This window comes from Eurytemora carolleeae, unplaced genomic scaffold, assembly GCF_000591075.1.
Source record: "Eurytemora carolleeae unplaced genomic scaffold, Eaff_2.0 scaffold669, whole genome shotgun sequence".
Classification (NCBI taxonomy): Eukaryota; Metazoa; Arthropoda; class Copepoda; order Calanoida; family Temoridae; genus Eurytemora; species Eurytemora carolleeae.
The window spans coordinates 76,543-82,954 of NW_019397235.1; the positions used below are offsets into that span (position 1 = coordinate 76,543).

Consider the following 6,412-nt stretch of genomic DNA (forward strand, 5'->3'; position numbering starts at 1 on the left):
TCTGAAGTCTCATTCTTTGTGGATAACCCTGTATCTATTTATGATCAGTTTAAGGCATGGTAAAGGAGTAGGACTGGATAAAGAAGGTTTTGTTGAATATAGATAAGGTGGAGCAGGACCCGGAGTCAGGTCTGATATTAAATGATAAGATTAGAATAAAGGGTTCCGCTCCATGTCTAACGAGATACAGTAAGTAGAAATATGGACGGATCAAATATAGAATCCATATTATTAAAGGGACTGTAAGCGTTATTTTAAATTATTTTCAATCACGTGGATTTAACGGTTCTGTCAATATTCCAGAAAACTGTGACTTTCGATCACAATTTGTTCTATTAAACATCATTTTTTAGCCTTTTTTCTTATATACTTTTTTGTTGGCATATGCATTTTGAATAAAAAGTATAAAACAATCAAATCCGTAAGTTTAAAGATTGTTTAATTATAAACCAAAACGCGTATGATTTCAAATAGAAGAAACCGAATGCCTCTAACTCTGGTTAGTCCGGTGTGAAAGTAAATGCATGGAAGATTGAAATCTTTTAATAATAACTCCTCTTATTAATCAGCAATTGAGAAGAACAGAAATATTTTGAATTTTTAACATGTAATGCACGCACCTCTGACCTTTTCGTAAAAGTAAAATAAAACTTAAGTCTGACCGCGTCAACCTTGTTGCACCGGCTAGTGCTAGCGAGCATTGTATTAAACTTCGTTTCAGCACTTGATGCAGGTTAATCCTCGCTTTATAAAATTGTTCTATCTAATTAGGAGCTAAACATTTGTCTCAAAATCTAATTTTGATTCATCAGCACTAATTAAAGGCCATGATTTCCATCCTGCTCATATTTTTTTTGAAGAGAGAGAATAAATAAGTTTCTTTTAGAAAGTACTTCTTGTGTCTGCAGTTAGATCAGTTAACCGCTACCCTAGCTCTTCTAAGACTTCAAACAATTAATTTCTAAACAAAAATCTAAGAAGAAAATAAGTATGGAAGACGGTCCAGATTTTATTTCAGACGTTTCTCTAAGTGGTTAAAAACAAGATTCTGTTGATATTTCTAATTTAGAAAAAGTAAACCCTATTCAAGCAGGATGCATGGAGCTATTATACGTGTTACGCAACCAAGGGTCTCGTATATAAAGAGAGGATAGTTCACCCCTGACGTAATGTTCCCTCAGACTACTGCAGCGCCCCTGAGATTCGTACTGTGTATTCAAGACCGGCCTAAGAAGAAAGCCGGACGGAACTAGTTTTTAGTTGTGTTTATATTCTGTACACTTTAGTTCATACCAGGCGGATTCCAGACCAGTTGGTTTTTTGATTTTCAATGGTGTCATTTGCCAGTATTTTTTGGTCTTTGTTTAAGTGATATTTTGTGGAGGCGCAACCTGGTATGATTTTTTTACGATACATTTATTAAAAATTATTTAGAATATAGTAAAATCTACAGGTTTTTTATGCCCTATTGAGTTTGTTTTGTGTATTGATTGTATTTATTCTCTGATTATACGTTTTGCTTTATTATGAGGGCTTTTTCCTGTAGTAAAATATAAAAAGGAACTTAAGATTATGTTTTTAGTTGAATTTTCCTGCTGTACTGAATAAAATCCTGAGTTCTATGTTGAATTGTTCATCATGAAGAGAGCAGATGAAAGTTATGACAAACCATCGCAAAATACCACAAGGTTCTTTTTACATATATAGCACGTAGTCGCGTAACAATACGATATGAAACCCTATTGTGACGAAAAAAGTGTGGAGGAATTTTGAAAATTTTGCTGCAGAACTTATTAACTTATTGAATTATTATGGGGGCTCCTGTCTACATGATACCAATTTTAACAAAGTAAGTGGAACATTTATATGTAAAAGCCATTTTTGAAGGAAAACTATATATCGGAAAAGTTTTTTAGAATGCGGGAAAAAAGAAAGAGAAAATTCCCAATTTAGTTTTGAAATTTGCTTAGAACATAGAAGACCGGTCTGGTACATCATGAGATTGCAGATTAGAAGACCTACATCATTTCTTCAACTGCTGGAAACTATAGGGGTTCTTATCATCTTCCTATTAGGCCTCCTTAGTTTTTACAGTATAACGAAATGTGCTCTTGAAACAACTTTTTCTTTATTTGAGGAGTCAAACTTGAAAATATTTAAAGAAGATTTGAGTACAATCGCAATAAGTATCCTAAAATTGATGAAATCCGGATTACAAGAAGTACTCAGCATGTTTGACCCACTTCATGAGATTGCCACTACCCAAATTAATGATCTTATTGATTATATATTAAGTAAGTAATTATTTTCAAAAATACCTTATGGATTATTTTCAAAAATACCTTAACTTATTAAATGCTTTTCTCTTTATTAACTTTGAAACCTTTTTTGCAGGAAAGTTGATAACAATGCGCTATGGACAAGGACCATACAAATTAAAGGAAATATTTCCAGAAAAATAAAAAAATTGCTCCATCATCAATCCAAAATTGTTAGTGTTCGTTATTTTCTTATTGAATAAATATGCTACAGACACAATACACCCCTAATTTTCTAAAATAAATGTTAATTCTATGTTGATTTTAAATTTTAGATGTTTGATAATTTTAGTTCCACATGTCTGAAAGAAAGGAGAAAACCAGAATGTCTTAAATGCAGTTCATATTAATTTGATTTTCTTGTACTTTAGCAAAAAATCAAACTTGAGGAGCCAGAAGGTCACAAAGTTGTACCAGTAATGTACTCAAACTCTTATATTCTTAAAGTTTATTGCTAAAATAAATGTATCTGTATACAGAACGAGTTTACAATTACAAATTGATGATTTTATTAACAGCACAAGTATAAAGCAATTAGGTGGAAAATAGCTCTTGGCTGTTTTGATTATTTTTTCCACCTAATTTTAATAATGATAACAACACATTTCAATTAAATAGATTTAAGGAGAACTTTTCGAGATCAGGGTGCGTTNAGGACCCATGATAATTGGTATGATAGACTTTAGCAAATTTGTTGAAATTTTGTCTGGTCCAGAACTGTTTTTACTTTTTAGTTTTTTAAGAGCATCATTTATAATATCAGGGGTCATATTTGCAAAAACAAAGTTTTCATCTGTTCCCTGTGACAAAAAGTCAGAAAATTCTTTTTCAGTGCCTTTAATAGTTTTTGCTAGATCAGGACCTATATTAGTAAAAAAATTGTTAAACCCCTCTGATATTTCTACGGCCCCTGAGAGAACTTTTCCATTGCTCACAAATGCATCAGGAATGTTAATTGTTTTACGTCCCCTTCCTGTACACTATTGATAGTTAGCCATGTTTGTTTACAATCTTTACTATATTCTTGAAATTTATCATTGAAGGATTTTTTTCGTGCTGCCCTCACAAGGAGAGTGTACACTGCATTATATTCTTTAAATCTAGATTTAGTTTCCTGACAGGGTTTCCTCAACTTTTTATTAAACAATTTGGCTTTACGTTTTCTCGATATTATCAGTGCTTCAGACATCCAAAGGTTAAAAGGTCTATTTTTTTCTGGAAGGATTTACATTTTTTTCAGGGAATGAACTCTCAAAACAGTTATTAATCGACTCAACAAAAATTATTGAATGCACTGTCCTGATCTCTATTCAGAAGAACATTTTCCCAATTTTTATCTTCTAACAATTTTTTGAATTTGAAAATAGACTCAGAGTCAAACTTTCGAGCTTTCTGTTGGGACTTTTTTTCTATGAATTTATCTTTAAAATGTCGAATATAGAAAACAGGAAAATGACCAGAAATATCTGAAACAATAATGCCAGAATCAAAACTATCAAAACTAGGTTAACCTTTCCGGTCCCAGTTTGTACTGTATCTCCCAGGCATTAGGTAAATAAAGCAGACACTCAATCTAACTCTTCGTATTTATCGCACTGTTAAAGTTTAAGGTAGATATTTAAAGGATTAAAGAGACTGGATAGAACGCAGTTAATCTATCTCTACCCATATTTTACAGCGTAAGTTAAGTATGTCGCATGATTTCAGCTAATCATGTTAAGAATTCGATTGAAACGCAGTTTCAATGAATAATCTCATTACGTCTAAGTTTAAAACATTAAATCATTTATGACGTACAACGTACTGCAAGTTTACAGAATATCATGTTTACATGCTTTTTGCTACATGTTAATTATATTATCAGAGCTGGGAATTTTTGTTTTGGATCCTCATAATGCCAATCGCTTCATCTCGTTATTGTGGGCACTTTTAATTTAAGGATCTATGAAAAACTTTAACTTTCCATACTTTCATTTTAGTTATTCCTTCCCCGATCAAAGCTTCCTTTAACCCCTGACTGTGTAGGGATATCGACTAAAGATTAAATTAATCTGCAGATTAACAAAAGACCGAGATCAAGCATTGATTTATAGATCCGCAATATAATAGTTTCCAGCTCAGTCTGAGTAGTTTCAAAAATTGGAATATTTAGAAACTAGANCTCTTAATATTTCAGGATTTTAGGTTTTTTGGTTTCTAGTAGCTCTAAATATTTCAGGATTCTAGGACTTTATGTTTCTTGTAACTCTTAATGTTCCTGGTTCTAGGTTTTTAGGTTTCCAGTAGCTCTTAATATTTCAGGATTCTAAGTTTCTAGATTTCTAGTAGCCCTTAATGTTTAAGAATTTTAGGTTTCTAGATTTCTAGTAGCTCTTAATATTTCAGGATTCTAGGTTTCTAGGTTTCTATTATCTCTTAATATTTCAGGATTTTAGGTTTATTGGTTTTTAGTAGCTCTTAATATTTCAGGATTCTAGGTTTTTATGTTTCTAGTAGCTCTTAATATTTCAGAATTCTTGGTTTCTAGGTTTCTAGTAGATCTTAATATTTCAGAATTCTAGGTTTTTAGGTTTCTAGTAGCTCTTAATATTTCAGGATTCTAGGTTTCTAGATTTCTAGTAGCTCTTAATATTTCAGGATTCTAGGTTTCTAGATTTCTAGTAGCTCTTAATATTTCAGGATTCTAGGTTTCTAGATATCTAGTAGCTCTTAATATTTCAGGATTCTAAGTTTCTAGGTTTCTAGTAGCTCTTAATATTTCAGAATTCTAGGTTTCTAGGTTTGTAGTAGTTCTTAATATTTCAGAATTCTTGGTTTCTAGGTTTCTAGTAGCTCTAAATATTTCAGAATTCTAGGTTTTTAGGTTTCTAGTAGCTCTTAACATTTCAGGATTCTAGGTTTCTAGATTTCTAGTAGCTCTAAATATTTCAGGATTCTAGGTTTCTAGATTTCTAGTAACTCTTAATATTTCAGAATTCTAGGTTTCTAGATTTCTAGTAGCTCTAAATATTTCAGGATTCTAGGTTTCTAGATTTCTAGTTGCGGCAAAGCATAACACTACCCAGCCTTTATTTCATTTTCTAAATAAAATTTACCAAGCCTTAAACAAACCCGAATCTGAGTATACGTTAGGAATTTTCATTGATTTAACTAAAGCTTTTGACTCTTGTGATAAAAATTTACTTCTCAAAAAGTTAGATCATTATGGGTTTAGAGGGATATCCAATCGGTGGTTTGAAAATTATTTAAAGGGAAGAAAGCAGTTTATTTCAATCAAGGGTGTAAACTCGTCTCTTGAAGATATACTTTGTGGAATTCCTCAGGGGTCAATATTAGGCCCAATTTTATTCCTAATTCCCATAAATGACCTTCCAAATGCATCAAAACTGTTTACCATACTTTTTGCTGATGACACAACATTACAATATTTGTCGGAAAATCTAAAAAGTCTTTACGATTTTGCCAACCTAGAGCTTTCAAAAATTGCCGACTGGTTTAAAGCAAATAAACTGACATTAAATGCCTCTAAAGCAAAGTATATACTTTTCAGAAAGAAAACAAAAGTTCTGGTAGGTGACTCACTTAAACTTTTCATCGAAAATAAGGAAATAGATAGAATAGGTGCTGGTTGTAAAAATGAATCCTTTAAGTTTGTTGGAATACATCTTGATGAAAACCTAACCTGGAATCACCATGTTAAAGCTGTAAAAAACAAAGCATCTAGCGCAGTGTTTGCATTATCCAATGTAAGAAATCTACTTCCAAGTAACATTAAGCATACTATTTATAACTCATTATTTCGCTCATTTGTAGAATATGGAATTTCAGCCTGGGGGAGAAATAAAAGTCCTGAAATGAAAAAAATTAGCTTGCTCCAAAAACGTGCAGTTAGAATTATTGAAAATGCAAGAACAGCTTCACATACTGATCCTCTTTTCTTTAAGTACAAAATCCTTAAGCTAAATGATTTGACTGAATTTAATCAAGCAAAATTTATGTATAAATACACGAAAAAACTTCTACCCTCCTCATTTCACAACACTTTTAAAAAACTCGGAAATTTTGAAAGATCTCTTAACTATCAAATTGACATT

General features: G+C 31.7%; 1 long non-coding RNA gene across 1 annotated transcript; it reads left to right on the forward strand.

Moving 5' to 3' along the window:
- Positions 1-1,120: 1,120 nt before the first annotated feature.
- LOC111712931 (uncharacterized) lies at positions 1,121-2,587 on the forward strand. The gene is made up of 4 exons (XR_002767559.1): positions 1,121-1,394; positions 1,583-1,688; positions 1,971-2,294; positions 2,395-2,587. It is a non-coding gene; the product is annotated as an uncharacterized LOC111712931 (long non-coding RNA).
- Positions 2,588-6,412: the final 3,825 nt, after the last annotated feature.